This window comes from Plectropomus leopardus, chromosome 17 (assembly GCF_008729295.1).
Source record: "Plectropomus leopardus isolate mb chromosome 17, YSFRI_Pleo_2.0, whole genome shotgun sequence".
NCBI classification, from domain to species: Eukaryota; Metazoa; Chordata; class Actinopteri; order Perciformes; family Serranidae; genus Plectropomus; species Plectropomus leopardus.
This window is the reverse complement of record NC_056479.1, coordinates 27,708,375-27,729,382: the sequence shown is the minus strand read 5'-3', so window position 1 is coordinate 27,729,382 and position 21,008 is coordinate 27,708,375. Positions and strand designations below refer to the sequence as shown.

The window sequence follows — 21,008 nt, the reverse complement described above, 5'->3', positions numbered from 1 at the left end:
AAAAAAATTAAAAAAATCAGAGAGAGATAATCATTATAGAATGATCAAATAGCTAAGGAAAATATTCAGAAAGCTATAAAAAAATGAAATATTGATATATTTATTATTATTTATCATTTTAATTTTATTTTACCTTTTTTTTTTTTTTAACTTCACTTCATTTCCCGATTTTGTTATATAACTTTTCTTTTCTTGTTTGTGCTAATTTCAGGTAATGTTTTTGTAGTTTTTTTTTCCCAATTCTTGCTAATTTCTTGCTCATCTCCTTTTTAATTGTTTGTTGCCTTCTTTTCATGTTTTTGAAATAAATAAAGCCAATTTGCAATGGTTTCAAAGAGTTAAATGTTGCTTCCTTTACTGTTTGAGCATAATCCAATCTATTTCAATCAATAAAACCATGATAAGACATTTCTCGTGCTCTTCACATGATAATTTGTTTCATTAAAGTCTGTAATAAATTTATGAAGTCCTTGTTTGGAAAATGATTGACAAAAAAGACATCTGCCTCTTTTGAAATATTTCAAACTGTATGCTATTAATATGATAAATATTCATATATTGGACAACAGCTCCAAACAACAGCTTTAAACGTCTCTCTTCAAGAAGTGCAACTCTGCAGGATTTAGGTCTACCATAAGCAGCGCTGCTTCAATAATTTACTGCTCTCTTGCTTACGGCGTTACTGCACATGGGCAAGTGGGCTGATGCAAGCGGCCTCACATTTGACGAGCTTTTACTTATGACAGAAAGTTGTAAATTAAGGTGAAATGTGAGTATGTATATCACTACTCCTCTTTGCAATGGGGGAGAATGTCAGATTCAAGACGCCACATGCTGGCATGGGGCCTGAGATTGTCCATTCAACCTCCTCCAAACCACAACAGTAGTCTCAGTCAACACTTCACCCTATTTAGGGTTACTTAAGACTGCTTCATAGTTCCTGCATCAGTGCGTCCACCAGGGTCCGCTTCAGTCTGTGTGACATAGGGCTGCACGATTGTGGCCGAAATGATGATCACTGTTTTTAGCTGATTTTAGAGACAAAATATTTTTAATGCACCTTAGTTTACATGCCGACAAGGGTCTGTGTGGGCAAATGTGAACGTCTGCATGCACACCATTTTTTGTGAAGCACATGATCCAGTTACAAAACAAAATCTTTTGTTCTACACTTCAGTAGTAGCTGGTTTGACATGGAGTACAAGAGGACGATAACAAAATGGATGCTTGTTTTGAAGAGACGTTGTGCGAGTAGATCCACCATTGATGAATAAATTAAAGAAAATAGTTGGTAGATTAACAGTATATCAATAACAGAAAGAAGGTGAGTGCTAGAGGGAACTTACAGGAAGAGAGATCCATCTTTACTGGAACTGAATCAAAAGTTAAGATGTACAGCAAATTTGCCCAGCCGCTGAATGTTTCATTTACTCTCAGCCAAATCTTGGCAGAACACCAATAACAGACTAACAGCTGCAGCAGCTTCAATCAGTCACAGGCTAACAGTGTTTGAACAGGTAGAGCAACAGAAATAACAAATAATCTCCACAGTCAATGAAGCCATTTGTATAAAACTGTAAACTGTCAAATAATCCCATTCTGCCTATAAAGTAAGCTTTCTCTCAAGGACTCATCTTTGAAAAGAAGTTATGTAACAACGGTCCAGGATCACAGCAAAACCTTTCAAAGCCACTTCTACCCACCATCACTGCAACCGCTGACTTGCTATCTCATGACACTTAGTGGGATGGTTTCTGCATGTCACCGCCTCTTCCTCAGCTTCATCACATCCCCACAGCCTGCTGCTGAGCTCCAGAGGACACCAACAGCCATCCATGAGACGAGAGGCTGGTTATTACCAAGCACGTCCCTGATGGGGACGAGCACAGAGATGGAGGAATAGGTGTGGGAGTCGGATGAAGGGCGCATGTCACCCAGTCAAATCCAGCTGGGGGGTTGCCAGAGCTGCCACTGCCTCCATCAAGTTGATGGTAATCGCAGCTCACACATTCCCCAAACACCCTCGACCTGAGGTCAGGAAACCGCCTCTGTCCTGCACACAAATAAACTCCAAACAAAGCCTGCTGCTCTGCATGGCATTCCCCGTAGACTGCGGGAGGGCTGAGCAGGCAGGGGAGGGAGAGAGGGAGGAAGCAACCAGGAGGGGGAGAGAGACAGAAGGCAGGCCTCCATCAAAATGTTGTGCAAAGCTGGGAGCAAATGTGTAGGAAAAAAAATCAAAAATCTATCAAAATCATCATCTCTTTTTGTTTTATTCATGTGTTACCATCTTTTGTTGGTCTACATCTTATTTTATTCTATTTTTAGTTATTTTATTCATTTTAATTTGTATGTATTGTCCCATTATTATTGTCTACTTTTAGTATTATTATTTTAATTAATTTTCACAATTTTTTTTTCACAAATCATACAGAATATTTTATTTTTGCACAGTGAGGCACTTTTTTCAGCCCCACGTATGTCTTTAACTCCAAAGAGACATCTGATTTTGCCCTCTTTGGTGTTAGATGCTAATGTGTGCAAGTCTTCCCTTTAGGCTCTCCATCAACCTTCATCAAGAGCGTGGGGCAATCTGTACATAGCCTTGGAGGCAAGCCCAGGGCACAAAAGCTCACTGCTGCTCATGGATTGCTGTCAGCGTGTGGTGATAAACTAAAGGCAGATCAATATTTTTATCAACTCAGATCTTGTCTCATCCAGACCACAGTGGCCAGAAAGCATTTTTTAATTGCTAATTCAAAATACACAGGTGTCTTAACACGTATTCAGGGATGAAGACAAACAGATGAAGATATGAAGAGCACTTTGTCCACTGATGCCATTAGTTATCCTGACCTCCCTCTTACACACAGCAGAGCCACAACAAACAAACACACCGGTCTCCACCCCTGCTGACTGGTAAAGTGAACTCCTTTAAGGTGTACAGCACAGTCATTCCCATCAATTGATTTTCAGTGAGTCAATGAGCTGCTGCGATGCTCAAAAAGACAAACTGAGCGAGAACAAAGGCCCCGCTGGGAGGAAGGAACACGTTTTTTCTGTCTGGCTGTTTACTTGGCTGCTGCTGGCGTGTGAGAGAAAGAGCAGCAGATTGTGCAGCAGACACCTGGATCACTGAAACATGTGACCGGAAAGGCTGGCACTAATCCTGAGGACTCTGTGGGGAGTCGCACTAAGAGTTTAAAATGTCCTCAAGTGAAATCTTGAGTGAATTTAAAGGATTACAGGACTATTTGAAAACATCTACAATAACATGGTGCAATAATTCAACTACAGCAGTTCTCTGTGCTATTACTCAAGTGGCAATATTCACTCAATTCTTATAGGCTACATTTAATATGTTACACATGCTGTATATATTCTTACTGTTCTTCTTACTCATGCATATATCTGTTGCACATTGTAGCATCACACACATATTTTATTTTTTTTTTACTTTACACACTAGTTTTGTACACTGTATTGTAGCACAAGGCCCATAGTTTTATATTTTTACATACTCAGCACATTATAAATATTTCTGATTTTTAAATATTAACATACTAGTGCTAATTGTTTTTATTATTACTGTACATCTATTATATTTTTACATACTTTGATCAATCAGCAAATTATAGATATTTATGATTTTATTATTAGTATTTCTGTTCATGTTTACATTTTTACATACTTTGTGCTTGTACTTATTTCTACTTTCTATAAGTCTGTATGCTTGGCATCAGAGTGACTTTAACAAACCATTAATTCCCCCTGGGAATCAATAAATTACTGATTCTAATCTCGTTTTAATAAAATGAATCAGCAACAATGCATATGACTGCCTCAAATGGCAGAGCAGGCTGATGCCGTCACACTTTGGGGCTGTACATTGTCTGCGTTCACACTACCCCCCTCTTTCCTACAAACACCAAACAAGCTGATGCACACAAAACACACATACAAACACTCGAACCCTGTCCTTCCCATGGTGCGCTGAGGCTTGGAGAAACTCGGCCCCCTGGGGACGGGCAGATTAACACATGACAGAGCTTATTAATCCTGGACAAAGAGAGATGCTAATCTTGTACAGTTGCCCTCGACTGTCCTAAAACAGTACACAGACTATGGGGAGAGCGAATGAGAGGGACAGAGGGAAGCCCAAGAACGAACGAGGGAGGGATACACAGCAGCAACAGAGGCCTCAGTTTGTCCCAGAAACTAGACAATACTGTGGGGAGGCAGGGCTACAGGGTCCGTCAGCCCTAAAACAAAAAGAGACAGAGCCTGACTACAGACAACGGCAAGGGCCGTACTACAGCCTGGCTTAGCTCCACCGCCTGCAGGGACGACCAGCAGGGCAGCACAGAGCTCAACTGTGTGGATATTGATCGCACAGGAGAAAGTGGGGAACAGCTCCACAGATGGGAGGGACAGAGACAGAGACGGAGACAGACAGAGGAAGTGCATTAGGGAGGCAGGTTCCTCTGATGCTGTTAGTTCTGTCCCTTGGGAGATAAGAGAGATAGCAGTGACAAGGTTTTAAGAGAGGACAATAAAAAGAAGGCATGGGTAAAAAGGGACAGAGACAGTGTGGGCTTAGGGTGGGTGATATAGCCGTAAAATAATATCACCATATTTCAGGGTATTTTTCCAATATTGACATTCTTGATCATATGACAAAAATACTGAGAATATTTAATCATTAATTTATTAAGTGTTTTATATGTCAACATAAACATAGTTCGCCTTCAAGTACTCAGTAAAAATTGCACAAAAATGATCACTTAGTTCTTTAGTTTGTAAACAGCGACTCAAAGTGAGATTCTGTATAAAATATAAATATTACAACAAAATAAGATCAAACAAAAATGATATATTTAAACTGCTGCGAAATGCAAAAAACATTGCCTTCAAATAATACATATATAAAAGCTTCTGCTTTTAATTCATAGGGTTTGAACCACATTTGAGGGATCAAAAAATTTTATTTTATTTATTTTTTTTTTTTTGAAAATTAAAAAAAATTAGTCAGCCAATACATTGGTTATCTAAATTTTTTACTCTCTAATATCAGCATCAGGCACAAAAAAAACATATTGGCCAGGCCCTATAAATGACTGAGTTGTTTCCTGCACCTGGACCTGTATGCGCTGCTATTTCTCCTCAACTCTTCTTGTTGTAGCATGTTATTCAGTGCTGACCATCAGGCTCCCTGCACAGATACATTTATTTTGACAGGCTGGTTTGTTACAATGACTATCACACATTCTGACAGTATATTGTTTTTTTGTCGTGCCATGAAGGTTTACATTAGGACAAGCTTATGGCTAAATTACCTCTTGACTCCTGGCTAGTCGCAATTTCGCTTTCAGCCACGCTTGTTGTTGCCTTATGTAATGGCATAACGCTATTATGTCAAAAATTCCAAATATCACCCCATATCACAGTATGAACTTTTCCTGTCATATTAAAAATCATAACAGTGTTATCGTGGATGACATGACATGGCACACCCCTACCTAGTGTGGGCAAGCAAAGAGAGAGACAGAGATCCCAACTGAGAGGCAACAGAGAAACTAAGGCTAATTTGTAACTTGAAGAGCTGCTGGATCATCTCCATAATGGGCCGTCTGCCCACAAACAAGCTCCTCTTTGGGGGTAAATGAGATCAGGCCAGCCCGGGACCAGCTGGTGGCTTGGATCAATGACACCAGATAGAGCAGATATAGAGATGGAGGAAGAGGGCAGAACTGAGGCATCTGGACAGGATGGCAGAAACACGCCCGAGAGGCTTTGGCGTTCTCTCGAGGTTTTGCCCGGGGACACGCGCACGCAAAGTACATGTGGAACGACCGTGTCCATAAGAGGATTATGTCCTCCTGTTTGAAGTGGAACAAGGCACGTTCCAGATGGAATCTGATCCCTCGCAGGACGGCGGACAGGTTGGATGGTTGACCAGATCAGCGCCTATGAACTACAGCTTTCTAAGAACAAACCACAACCGCACAACTGGCCTCAAACACCACAACATCTGCCAACTAAGTGCCAGAAACTCCTTTTACAACATCCACGTGAACCATAAACACATGTCAAGTGCCTAACAGCTGGGTTCACATATTTTTACCAAACATTTTTTATGACTTTCCATGAATTTGAGACAAACTGTAAAGATCCTACATTCTCTAAAATGACCCATGATACTTCTTATCTTAAATTGGCCATTTTTTCATTCCTTTTTTTAATTTTTTGTTGATTTTAAAGAAAATTTGTGGTGTTTTTTTTTTCTTTCAAAATTTTGGGTTTGGAAGGCACATTTTCTAAAAAAAAAAAGAAAGAAAAAAAAACATTAAAAATTGCACTATTTATCATAGTCAGAAACTGTAAAACCAGAAATTCTTGTTGGATTTTCAAATTTCCAGCAGTCCATAAACACATCAATTGTTATTCTACAGGTCTGTGAAACTAAATTCCAAGACTTTTCCTGTTTTTTTCGTGACCACACCAACCGTGTTACAGAGTTGATGTATCTTTAAGCAGAAAAATAATACGTTGAAACAGGGCGCAGTAAGATTTAAGTGTCACCAGGAGAAATTGATATACCAGAGAAATAAATCGGCCCCTACAGCTGCCTATGGTAAAGCAAGTATATCATTCTGTCAGCGCCAGTGTCTGGCACAAATGTTTATCATTCCACACATGGCGATGGCGAGGGCAGGCTGGGTAGCCTCTGACATAATCTTGCCCCATCAGGCACTGGGCCAGAGCGGCAAACGTACAGCAATGTCAATGTAAAGGGGGGCCCACTGACACAAATACCTGTCACAGCCTCAGGTAGCACAGCAGACCAATGACTGACAGATCGCTTTTGGCCATATTTGTAACATCTTCAAAACTGAATTTCACCAAACAACTAGGCGCCGCTCACACATTGGGCCATGAAAAATTTGGTCTTGAAGCCTAGCAACAAGGCTGTGAACCATGTCTATTATCCATCCTCCCACCAGAGGAATTCAGAGCGTCCAAACACAGCAAATTACTGCAGCTGCTGGCAAATACTGCCTCAAAACCACTCTGCCAGTTGCCAACTGCATGCCCTGACAACTGTGACAACCGAGGCTGCTATCATGACTGGGAGCACAGACGACAGCGGCGTTTATCTTCGCTTTATCTTCACAGCGCAAATTCACTTCATAGCCCGTGGCAGTTTCCTCGAGCCTCAATCACCCATAAAACAGAGCAGGAAATACAGCCAAACACAGTTTCTGTTGGTGTTTTGATAATCTCTCAACAAGAAACTATTGTGCTTTTGTTGCTGTGGATAAAACAGCGCTGGAGGTGATGGTGGCAGCTTTCAAAGACGCAAAAAAAGTGCAAGGGTCATGGGTTCATACTGAAAAAAAAGCTGATGGCTAGAGGCACAGGCTTGCCCTTGTCACAACTGAGAAGTTCAGAGCTGAGGGGATTCAATCTGAGTCACACACCCACCACACCAGTCCTTCAGGCTAAGGGCAGACCGACACACTGGTCTATTAATGCGAAATCCCTCTCAGGACGGTGGCACGGGTCAAGAGGCCAGCTGGGGGCAAAATAGGTTATTAGAATTTAAATTGCCATAAAATACAAGCTCATGAAAGACACTGTGTGAAAATATTCAGTGAGCTTTTTTTCAGTATGTTTTGCAAAGAGTAATCTTAATAGAAAAAGCACAACAATGTGTACTGAGGATCTTTGAGGTATTATACTGATTCTCATTCTCCTGTTGCTGTTAGAACTGAAACTAAGCATTGTCATGATCAAATAATTGACTTTAGGGGCCAATTAAAAATTAATCTGTGAAACCATTTTCTCATTTTCATTTTCTGTATAAAATTTCAGAAAATACTGAAAATGTCCATAATAACTTTCCAGAATCCAATGTTGCAAATTCAAAATTGCTTTTTTTTTTATCCGACCAACAGTCCAAAATTCAAAGGTATTCAGTTTTCGATCATATATGGCAAAGAAAATGAAAATATCTACATTTATTATCTGGAACTATTGGATGTTTGACATTTTTTGCTGAAAAGAAATTACTAAAACTAGAGCTGTTCAGATTTTTTTTTCTTTCCCAATACCAATCCTGAAACTTAAACTTGCATATCGGTCGATACCAAGTAATAATCCAATATCACAGCGTAAAATACAAGGTTTAAAGACTGGACACCTGTATACTACTAATCCTGTCTAGCTATAAAATGATTATTATCACTGTTATATGGCACAGCTCAGCTTAAACCCTAAACTGGTAGGACTTTGAGTGTAAAATATTGTCAAATAGTTGATAATTGTGGCAAACATGACACTATTTACAGCAAATCAACTATTTTTCTCTCCTCTATAGTCGCCAGAGCAGCACAACTCTTTGTGTAGGCCACTATTAAAGAGTAGCAAAGAAGAATTGATTTCTGTGAAAACTTTTGTCTTGTCCAAGTGTGAAAATACCTTAAATTTGATTGACAAATTATGTGATATCAAATTGGTGCATACACTCACACACTTGCTGAAATAGAATCCAGCATTTTCAAGCATTATCAGAGGCTATTCAGTTATTGGTATCAGTACAAGTCAAACTGAAGCAATGAATTTCAAAAATGTTTTAGATAATTTCTCTGTTGATTGTCGTCACATAATTGACTAAAAAGAAGTTAACAAACAACAGAAAACACTTATCATAAGGTACCATAGCCCAAACCAATGTCTTAACACAACCGAAATTCCACCTCAAAATGTATAAATCAAGGACAGATGGGCATCTCCTTGCATTTTTGAACCTTTAAGCAGATTCACAGCAGGTATTTTTACTTATATTTACATCAACTAATTAACTGATAATTAATCATAATCGAAATTTCAGCTATTTAATAGTTTTCAACTAATTGTTTAATTTAATAAACATTTCAGAATTAGTGGCTAAATTTTTTATTGTCTGCCCCCTCTGCAGACTGATAATAGTCATTTTCAATTTATTGATTAGTTGTTTTGGTCTATAAAATGTCAAAAAAGTGTCAATCAATGATGTCTTCTAATGTCTTGTTTTGTCCGCAACCCAAAGATATTCAGATCACTTTCACAAAAGGCCGATCAATTTATCAGAAAAGTCTGTGATTATTTTAATAGTTAACAACTAATCAATTATTCTAGCTCTATGGAAGATTGTTTCAGACACTGGTAATGCACTCTTATTCTTACTGCAAACCGGAGAGCGAACATTGGAGACACTCACACCCTTTATTCTGGCTCTTCCACCAGAGCTCAAATCTGCTAGAGACACTTCATCCTATTTTGAAAAATTAAAGAAAACAACTGACAAGGATGAAGAAAATATTTAACTACGGTTTACTTCATAATGGAACGAAGATGTGTGCCCAATTTTCTTTGTTCAGTTACAATAATCTGCTTCATTTATTGTTTATTATATAGTAAAGTTTCTGTTTTCTTCAAACACACAAAATGCCTCAGGCAGTAATCCTCCCACTACATCCTGGAATAATCTTTTTAAGGCCGTCTTAAATAACTTCATAAAAACAGAGTGTGGTTTATAATGGCTGCTAAATCTAATTTCATATGATTGCATTAGGCCGCCTGTCTGTCCTCCATTTCCCTGCCTCATCCACCAACACAGTGAGTCAGCCATTCTCTCATCCGAGCACCAGGGGAGGTGGACTAGCTGATGGCTTAGCCCACCTCTGACTAAAGAGCCCTGGAGTGTCTCCAGACCCTGCGTGGCCCGAGCCTTAAAAGTGCTCATATCAGTCGTCCCATGATGCCATTTACCAAGGATGACATCAATACCTCATGGTTGATCGCCACACATTACTGACCGATCCATGCCCACTGTGGCCACAAAGCTTCAGACAATTTATGTTGCTGTCTGCAGCACATCAGGGGAGGAGAACAGAGTTGTGGGCTGAGGATAAAGATTTTCAATGCTTGCATGCTTGCAGTTTATTAAATGCTCTTGGCCCGGCTTTGGGAACTGGCAGTGTTTTCTCCTCCTCCATTGTTCTACTGAAGGGAGCGTAATCTGTCTTGTTGCACTCACTCACACCGAATAGAGTCAGTGAAGGAGCAGCTACAGGCCCCTCCAGCTCTAACTCTCGCACCACAATAGCTGATCACTTTTGGGGGGGTGACATTAATCACCTCTGATTACATGCCAGCCTGAGTCTGCACAAGCATCTCTGAGATATTTCGGCTTCCAGTGGCGGCGCTTACCATAGAGCAGGGACATTAAACATGCTTTGTTTGGGGGACACTTTAGCAAAATGACAGGAGGCCAGAGGCCAGTCGCAGTAGCCCCATACATGTTTATAGGATTATAGGACATTTCCAGGATTTTAAAACATTCAAAGAATTTTAGGACGTTTCTCAGATTTTAGAATATTTAATCACAACGTTATGAATGTCCGTACATAATGCATTTTTGTTTGGGTTTTTTTTTTCGCAATTGCTTTATTTGCTGGCTGACACTTCTGTCTTTAAGTGGCTGAGTATCCCGGGGATAGGGTAGAATAAGGCTCCAAAGTTAGGCTCCAAAGTTAGACTATTTTTGGCATTTTTTATACATATTATTTACTAAGTATTTATTTTTTGGGAGGGAGGACTTCTGGTTTTATTGTATAAAGCCCTTTGTGTAACAGTTTTGTTTACATGAAAAATGCTTAAGAAATAAAGTCTGATTGATTGAACGAGTAATCATGTTAAATCGTCATTAAATAATCGTGATTTCAATATCAATCAATATAATCGTCATTAATATTTTGCCATAATTGAGCAGCCCTATTTGTTATTATTTTTTGGCATTTTTTACACAGATTATTTATTGAGGTTTTTTTGGGGTGGGTGGGGGGGTCGCCTGGGGCACCAAATTTGCTTAGAACCGCCACTGTAAGCTTCACACACTCACTGCAAGGAAATTGTTGCTTTCACATGCCACAAATGGCCCTCAGATATCCAGTTTAGGTTGACATGAAAACTGAGTGGGCATCTGCTGAATTATTAGCGCTAAATTTGCCGGCTTTTCTCCCCCCGGAGGCGACTGAAACATTTCTCAGCACTCGCACCACTTGGCCCATCACAGAACAATGGGCATCCGCGATGGAGGATGGAGAAGGAGGGGAGAACAAAAAGTTTAAGGAGGGAAAATGCAGACAAAATGGTTACACGAACACGAAAATGTTCATGTTAACAGAAAAAGATGGAAAATGTTAAATAATATATCTGTTTTAGGTTAGCCTGAGAGATCTGTTGAGCACTTCCAGCGACCACGCAGCCTGCTGCCACCGCCCCATCAGCCCCTTTCACAAACCGAAACCGAGCAGCGACAAAAAACACGAAATGACAGCAAAACTTAACATTTTAGACATTTTTAACTACGATTTTAACACAAATATTCATTCACACGAAGAGCCAGCGTGATTCAGATGCTCCGTTTAGTCGTAAAAACACGAGTAGTAACACGGCGAGTGAAAGTGGTGACAGAAAACATACACAACGTCCGTTTTAACGGCTCGGTTCTGATAACCGTTAATTAGCTTAACTGACAGCAGTTACTAACTGACGTTAGCATGCTAGCTAACAGCTAAAACAAGCTCGTCCTTACCAGCGTCAGTGCAGCGGAGCTAGCAGCAGTCCTCTCCAGCTACGCCCCGGTGTTAGCAGTTCAGTTTTACAGCCCCGGCTGGTTCCTCTGAGTCACAAAAAAACGGAGGATAAAAATGTGTGGGGAAAAAAACCGGGAGAAACGGGAGGAAATCGAGGGAGAGCGGAGAGAAACGAGCCGACGGACAAGAAACTTCTCCTGCGGGTCTCGAGCGCCGTTTCTCTTCACAAGTGATGCGCGTTCACTGAGAGAGGAAAGAAAGGAGGAGAATACACACACACACACACACACACACACAGACACACACACACACACACACACACACACACACACACACACACACACACACTGGATAGTAGACCGGTGAACGGATGGATGGGCAGGCGGAGGAGAGGAGCTGCCTTCAGGTGCTGCAGGAAATGTCGGAATAAAGAAAAATGTACATATTAAAATAAAAAACACTGATCATTTTTGCTGCTGTAAAAAATGCAACATTACTGAGTAAAAACAGGGTCCTACAGGCAAAAACAGACCTCAAAATCCTCGGGTTATCTGTTGCAGATATATTATTTAGCATTGATTGATTAATTTAAAGTTGTACAAAAAAACAAGACGTGTAGGCTGTGTTAAGTGTGTAAAAACCAAAAAGTGTAATATGTTAAGCATGTAAAGTGTGTAAAAATATGTGTATTTTTCTAAGTATGTCAAGTATGTAAAAATATATGTATTTTGTTAAGTAGTCTATGTAAAATATAATAATTAAGTATGTCAAATGCTTCTAAAAAAATATATAAAATGTGTATGTGTATTATGCTAAGAATGTAAAGTATGTAAAAAATAAAAAAGGTGTATTATGTTAAGTATGTAAAGTACATAAAAATATTTTTAAAAAATGTGCATGATGCAAAGTCTGTGACGTATGTATAAATTTAAAAAAATATATCCTATTTAAAAATATGAAAATATGTGTATTGTGTATGTAAAAATATTGTTTTTAAACTGTGCATTATGCTAAGTAAAGTTTGTAAATCATAAAAAAAAATGTGTATCATGCTAAGTGTATAAAGCATGTAAAAATAATAAGTATGTGGGCTAAAAATGTTAAAATATATATGTATTTTACTAAGTACAATACTTTTTTTAAAATGTGCATTATGTTAAGTATGTAAAATACCTTAAAAATAAATCAATAAAAATAATATGATAATATTAATTAGTTACAGCCCTAGTTTACAGATTTTAAAATATGGTCAAAATCAAAGCAGCAGAGGCTAAAATCTAAAATAACTGTGATGACATAATTAGGTCCAAAGTTACGACTAGAGTCACACAGGTCACTTTACACCTGTTTTTAGCTCTAACACAGGTTAACTGACACAAATGTGACCTGTTAATTGCAAAATTGTTTTGGAATATGTACTGCAAAAGTACATATTCAGTGACATGTTGTTTCTTGAATAGGAGTACTGTAGCTGGCGTATGATTAAGATGTGAATAATCATTTTATTCCAGCCGTGCCCACAGATGCTGGCATACCTCACTGAACTCCTATTAAATTATGTTATTACACCAGTTTGATGTCTTTGTATGGAGTCAGGATCCAGCCTGCCAAGCTGGTCAGTCAGTCATGGGTGTGACAAGACTAAAAAGTAAAACAATTCAACAGATGAATTTAAAAACAAGTTTCTTAGTCATTTCATGTGGGCAAACACTGCTATAATTTACAATATGTTAATAAAGGGCGTGTCAGCGTTGTTTTGTTTGCTTATTATTTCTGTCATGGCAACACCTGGCACATCCTCACACCGGATAAATAGATACAAAAAAAGGCAACTTTATCTGAGAAAAAGCTAATGTTATAACGCTTGAAATCTGAGCAATTGGCTCAATCTCTTTCAAAAACATGGGAGGAAGGCAATGAGCAAATTACCCAAAATTAGCAAGGAATAAGCAAAATAATTATCAAAAAAATGACCTCAAAATAACACACAAAAAAGAAAAGAAAAATTGTTAAATAAATAAATAAATAAAAACAAAACATTCTTTAAAAAGGAAATGGCTTGGAAAAAAAATGCTAAAATGTGAAAATAATTAACTTTAAATAGTAATATAATTGAAGAATCATTACTTAATAATAATAATAATAATAATAAAGAAAAACATGGAAACTAATTATTTAAATAATAATTAATTTAAAATTATGTTATAAAATTGTTGTAATTTTTAAACACTTTTTCAAGATCATTTTTAAAAAATAACTTTAAAGTAATTTTCAGGTCATTTTCTTGTACTTTTCACTGATGTCTTGTTAATTTGGGGGTCATTTTTTCTATTTTGGTCATTGCCATCTTCCAACATTTTTGAAAGAAATCAAGGCAATCTGCTCGGGTTACATAGGGTGAAAAAGTAATTATATTTTAATTTTACAATTATTAAAAGCTTTTTATTATTCAACCCCAACTTCAGAAACAGGAGGCTGCTGCGAGCCTTTGAAGGCAGCATTCACCACCACAGCGCGCCATGCTGAAATTGAAAAGGGTGAATAGCGAATAGCAGGGAAACTCTGCTTTCTCTGAACTCAGCCAATCACGTCCCAGGATGGGGAATTATTCAAATTAAGGATGATGTCACCTCTTGCAAGTCACCCTACTCCTCTCTTGCCCGAGTTCCTCCCGGTTGTCTGTTGCCCTCCCTCTTAGGCCCCTGCGCCCCCTTTTTCTCTCCTCTTCAAGCCCTTTTCTTCCTTTCTCCATGCCCCGCTGCACACACACACACACACACACACACACACACACACACACACACACTTTAACGGTGCATTACTGCTGCCCCACATGCATCAAGTTGCAGGCATTGTCTGCCTTCAGTGTGACTGTTGCATCAAGAATTTAAACTCCTACATATTTCAGACCTGTTGATTGCAGCCTTTTCCAAATAAGGACTTAATCCTACTGATGTGTACACAAGATTTGCGCATTTTTTTGTGTTTCTTTGTCTTAAAAGTCAAATTGCAAGCAACAGATTTTCAAAATTGGCTGCAACTTAGCATGTGCACCTGGCTGCACTTTAGTCTGTCACATGTGAAAGCTGAAATTGTGCAAATTGAAAAAGGCGAGTTTGGCAGCAAGAAATGAAGACAAAAAGGAGCAGCAGATACTGTATTTTTTTAGCTTTCGGTTATGTTTACTCCCAGTTCCAGTCAGACACTGAAGGGCGTTGTTTCATGGCTCACAAGCTTTTGTTTCAGTGCGCCATGCTCCTCAACAGACCGGGGCTTTTCATCACAGACAGTCTGGGTGGGCATGCCGCCTGTCTGCCTGTCTGTCTGTCTGCCGCGCTGCTGCTCAGCTCCCAGCAGCCGCCTGCCCTTGTCTGCATGAGCCAGGCTTTTGTGTGCTGCTCTGTTGTGGATGGGGCTTCTTTTCATGTCGCGCCCGTGGTGCACTCCTCTCTTTCCAAGTTCTGGAGAGGGGAGATTTGTTTGAGCGCAGGGTGGAAATGTGTGGCTCAAAACATGCACATTGCTTAAAAACATGGTATCTCTCTTTATCTTTGCCAGATTACCAGAGGAAGTTTTGTTTGTGTTCGTCTAAAGTAAATCAGCTTGACTATAATTTCATTTAATTTCATTTATATTATTGTCTATTTATATTATTTTATTATTATCTTTATTATATTTAGTTATTTTATTCATTTAAATTTATATGCATTATCCTCTTTCAACCCCTTGAAACCTGGATTGAAAATTTGATCAGTTTTTCTTGTGCTGTGTTGAAATGCCTTTCACAAGCTATTTAACCACTAAAACCTAAGCAAACTGATTCCTTTAGAAAACACTTGGCAATAAATTTCCTGCAAAGGATGCAAGGAATTAGAAAAAGTACCATGAAAATGACCTGAATATTTAAAATTCTTGGAAAAAATTGTCCAGAAAACTATATTTATAATTATTATAACAATATAGTATATTCAAAGTTATGTTACAGAAAAATAATGTATACATAAATAAACATTTTTTTTTTGTCATTTTCATTGTCCTGTTTGTTTTAATTTTTCCTTTTTTTCTTTTTTTTTGTGTGTGCTTATTTTCAGATAATTTTCTTGTGTTTTTTTTTTTGTTTTTGCTTGCTTTTATAGCTCAATTATATTGCATTATTAAAGGTCAAGTATTCTCAGAAATATCTGGATTTATCAGACTGAGTTTAGTTGTATGTGGCCCACAGGCTGTAGCTGTGTGACCACATGATCACTCAGAGGGCATGCAGGTGTGTTCAAGTGCATAAAAAACACGTGGAAGGAGACCAGGAAGAGGGTGGGACCCCGGGGGGGGGGCTCCGATGCCTGCTGGCTTGACGCTGATGGACGTATTGGCATGGTCAACCAGCCGCAACAAAGAGAGGAAGGTGTTTTTTTCACACAGGCGGTGGCGTGCAGCAGTGGAGACAGGAAGGGGCAGGGCTGTGTACCCCGCTGCACAGTTCCCATGTTATTTATCTCATTGTTTTTTCCCCCCCGGCCTACAGTCCAGCTGGGACGGCCACTGCACAAAGGGGCTGGCGTACAGTCAAACCCCAAAAACCTGGCCTCCAGTCAGGGGTCCTCTACCTTTGACGAGCTTTTACAGAACGCATTTAACAGCGGCAGATACGGGCATGCTCTCGGTGTGTTTCATGTAGTCAGATTGTGCAGAGGTCGCAGGCTAGTCAGCCAAACCGCACAAGAAAGCAGCTGGCACTGCCAGACACGCCCTTCACATCAGACGCAGTCGCCATCTTTTTGTAAAGGTATTCAGTAATCGATTGGCTTCAAAATGCATGAGAGATATCACCACACTTCACACTCCAAAACCACAAATATAATTATAAATTCATTAAATTAGAAATAGGGTGTGTGTGGGTGAATAGCAGGCGGATACAGGTTAGCACACACGGGTGCAGCTGCTGCTCTCTTTGCACAGCATGGACTCCCCAAAGAGCTCAACGTGCCAGCACAGCATATCATTAACATGCAGCATGCTGCTGCACTCACCGACAGGCAACATGTGCAGAAGAGTGATGTGAGTGAACCTCATCAAAGGACCATTACCTTGGGAAAAATGGATGCAGTGTGTCAAATAAATAAAACGTGACTTTGTTAACATAATGGACTGAAGGAACATCCGTAACTTTTTATTTTTGTGTCTCAGTGCTGACGGTGCAGTGGCTGGAGGTATTATGTTTTCTGATTGTCCATCCATGTGGTGGATATTTGTGAATTCAATACCTCAAGAACACCTTGAGGGAATTTCTTCAAATTTGACACAAACGTCCACTTGGACTCAAGGAAGTCTGACTGGATTTTCCTGGTGCGACCTGGTCCATCTCATTCATGTGAATGTTATATCTCAAGAATGCCTTTAGAGTATATATTTCAAATTTGGCAAAAACGTCCACCTAGACTTATTTAAACTTTGGCACAAACGCTTACTTGGACTCAATGATGAACTGATTTGATTATGGTTGTCAAATGTCAAAGGTCACGGTAACTGTAACCTCTTCTGTCTTATTCTTGTGAACATGATTACCCATGAACACCATGAGGGAATTTCCTCAAATTTGGCACAAACATCCACATGGGCTCAATGATGAACAGATATAAGATATCTTCTATATTTTTTAAAAAAATGTAAAAAATAAAATAAAATAAAATAAAATAACATTATCAGTATATCATGAATGTTCTATGGAGCAAAATGTGATGATGATTTTAATGCAAAAGGATTAAAAGAACCTCCTAACATGTCAGATTCCTGCTGGTTTTTGTAATAATTTTTTACTCAGTGATGTGTTTCTATATGACTGCAGTTAACACAGATGGGAAACCGTCTGCGAGGCCTCTGCCCTACGGTACGTTTTCTCTCCGTGACTGTTTAATAATTTTGACCCTGAAGGCTGGCCAGTTCCTGTCAGTCTGATTCTAAGTGCCTCGTCTCAGCCCGGTAGCATCCTTGAGTAAATAATGCATGCATGTACTAAGGATATTGGACAGCTACTGTATAGCACTCGTCTGCACTAAGAGGAGTGAGTGTGCACATATCTGCCTTGATCTCTGTCCGCCTCATATTCTCTCTCATTTTGGTCCATTTGCATCTTCAGTGCCGTTTTCTCCGCCTGGCACAGCCTGACTCCATGAGGTTTGTGTTAATGGTGGACTTGAAGGTTAAGCACTTTACTTATACAGTCAGCACAATTTATCTTTAATGAAGGCAATAAACCGCTCCCTTTCTTAATGTTTCACCCCTCCTCTCCTCCTCAAAGTTTTAGCTTCCTATTCCTGTATTGGCTCTGGGTTGTATTGATTTCCTCTGATTGGTTGGTGGCTGCAGACGGAGCCTGCTTTCTCCCTCTAGTGGTGTCAGACCACCACGACACACTAAGAGCTCATCAGATTCATGCAGTCCAGGCTTTGTGTCGTATCTATCATTTTTTACATGTTTTCAAATCTTCTGTGAGTGCACGTAAATTGATCTCTACCTAAAAATGTTGTGCATGAGCGTAAATTGGCACAAGCGCGAATCACATCATGGTTAAAACTTGGACCATGACATGTATGTTTAAATCGTGACATGGTTTGTTCAAGTAGTGTTTTAGCTAATGAAACAGATTCTCTCTGTATTACGTGTATTAATCCACGTTAAATTAGGAAAATTTGTTTTTACTCTCTAAACATCATGTCCTTATATTTATCTTTGAGTTTTTGTTTGCTCTTTATCCATTTCTGTTTTACTGCTCATTGTACCTACAATTAAAAAAAAAAAACAACTAATAAATTTAAATAATTTAATTTAAATCAAAACCAAAAAAAAAACATACATAAAAATGTTAAAAAAAAAAAGAAAATGAGCATCTTTAGGGACCTTTAAAACGAGCACACAATGTGTCTGCATTGGGACAAAAAACAGAAAGAAAAACTTTGATACTTAAACACGTGTCTTGGTTACTTATCTTGAAAACATCAACACAATTTTATATTTATTTCCATTTTATTTGATGTACTTTCATCCAAAAGGTTGCACCTTCACACAAAAAAATTTGATACAAACGAGGGTAAAAACCTGTACAAGTTCCTCCTACACAGAAACTCTTTAACTCCCTTTTAGTTGTTACTTGCTTTATCTCCACAAGAGGTAAAATAATTAAGACAGCAAACAAAATATAAAAAAACGGTTATAATGAAAAACACTGACAACATAAATCCCAAGTGGCATTAAAAGTGTTCCCAAAAGTGTGAGAACAGATGCATTACAGTACCGATACAGTGCCCTGATGTGACATTAAAATCAAGTGAAACTCTAAATCAGTCTTTAAAACGTGCAAGTAAGAGTAAATAATCATTCAGTAAAAGAGACATGTTGTAAACAATATTCATAAATTAAAGTTAGCATGACAGTCAACGATAGAAAATGTTCCCTTTAGTCCTGACACATTTTTTGTGCAGTTAATCCCTTTTTCCTCCGATCTGTGCCCTTCACGAGCGTCCACGCAGCTCGCTGGAATCACATTACCACCTTGTTTTTATAATAAGATATTCTGATTATACTTTTCTTTAAAAAAGCTGAATGAAGGACTGCTGGTTTGTAGAGGTGACCTCGCTCGTTCAGATTTAAAAAAAAAAAAAAAAGAGCTCTTATCTGTCAAACACAGCTTCAGTGTGAGTGCTGACACTTTATATAAAACACAGACAACTCTGTGAGCTGCCAGCAGACTAACATACGAAGCCAAAACACACAACTACTGACATGTAACAGGCATCTGAGCTTTGACATCTTATCATAGAAATAATATATCCTAAAAGGTTTATTATATCCTTCAAAATAAGATGGTGAGAGGCTGACAGCTGTGTTTTTTTTGAGGAAACACGTGTTCGTTAGGAACGTAAGCAGCATAAATAAAAACTGGTTTCTACCTCTCAAGTATGGATTTAATTACAAATGTGCTGTCTTCTGCTAAAGTAACATATTTCTCACACTTAATCAGTAACAATAAACAGATTATTATTTGGCGACACTGTAACCAAACTTTCTAAAAAAAGAAACCCAGTCGTCTGTAGGCCCCTCGCCTTTTACGGTTCTTTTTTTTTTGTTTTTCTTTTTACAGATTTCTTTCTGCAGAAGTATTAAAGGTGCTTTTGAGGACTTAAAAAGCGGCATGAACCAGCAGGGTGGAGGGTACACACATCCAAAAACACTTTTACACATGCTGCATCAAAAAAATCTAACTAAGGCAACTATCAGACAGGAGGTCCAAATACTGTATTAACCCTTAAAAACCTGGAACATCACTTTTGTTGTGTTGCTCTCACATGCCTTTCACAAGTTTTCAAACCTTTGAACCCAGAGCAAAATGATAGTAGTTATTAAAAAAAACAAAACAAAAACAAAAATGTGTTTTTAGGTTTGATTTTATCCTTTAAAATATGGAATGATTTCAGTTGTGAGGCCCTTTACGTGCTTTTAAACATTTGAAACTTGAGCAAATTGGTTTAATTTCTTTTTAAAATTGAGCAACTTGGCAAGAGACGTCCCACAAAGTGCAAGAAATCAGGAAAAGGGTGACAAGAAAATGACCTGAAAAATAGTTTATAAAAAACAGAGAGAAAGGGAGAAATTATTAGAAGTTATTAATAATTTAAAAATAGGGGAAAATATCAAGAAAACTATATAATAATAATAATAATAATAATCTTCTCTATAATATATATAAATTTCTGTTTTGTTACTTTTTTGTTTTGTTTTTTTTCTTTTGGTTGTTAATTTTCAGGTAATTTTCCTGTTACTCTTAACTTTTCCCCGCGTTTTTGACATAAATTTGCTCAGGTGTCAAAGGGATAAGAACTAAGACAATGACTTAAAATCTGCATTAAATGAAGGTTATGTATGTGTAGTTTGGCAGGAAGAGCCTTTAAACATCTGCTCTCTGCTGATTTTCTAGAAGGCAAACAGTGCAGAGTCTCTGTCTCGCAGTGCATTAGTCACCTGGCTCAAACAGTTCATACATATTGATGACTAACTGGTTGGCTGCAGGGCTCGTCCTTCCTCCTGCAGCCGGAGGAGGACATGAACAAAGCAAAGAATAAAAAATGGGTGTGGAGCCATGACTGAAGACGTCGCAGAAGCTAATGCATATACACATGGCGGTTAATGATCCTTTTTTTGCAGCTTGAGTCTATTCTACCTGTGCTATAAAGATTCACACATATTTACATAATCAAGAGGCAGAAATCCCGTCACCTAGGCTGCCACGCGGACACTAAAATGCTAATAATAACCCTGTGTGTGTTCAGTTGGTCATTCAAGTCAAAGTGTGCATTCATTTCACTGAGCGGACCC

The 21,008-nt window shown here is 38.6% G+C and overlaps 1 protein-coding gene across 1 annotated transcript in view; it reads right to left on the bottom strand.

Annotated features, from left to right (window-relative positions):
• wu:fb95e10 (cell surface glycoprotein 1) overlaps positions 1-11,926 on the bottom strand; it is a 43,838-nt gene extending 31,912 nt beyond the window's left edge. Inside the window, exon 1 of the mRNA XM_042504774.1 lies at positions 11,642-11,926. The gene's annotated coding sequence lies outside the window, so the exon portion shown is untranslated. The remainder of the gene's footprint in view (positions 1-11,641) is intronic.
• Between the last annotated feature and the right edge of the window lie 9,082 nt (positions 11,927-21,008).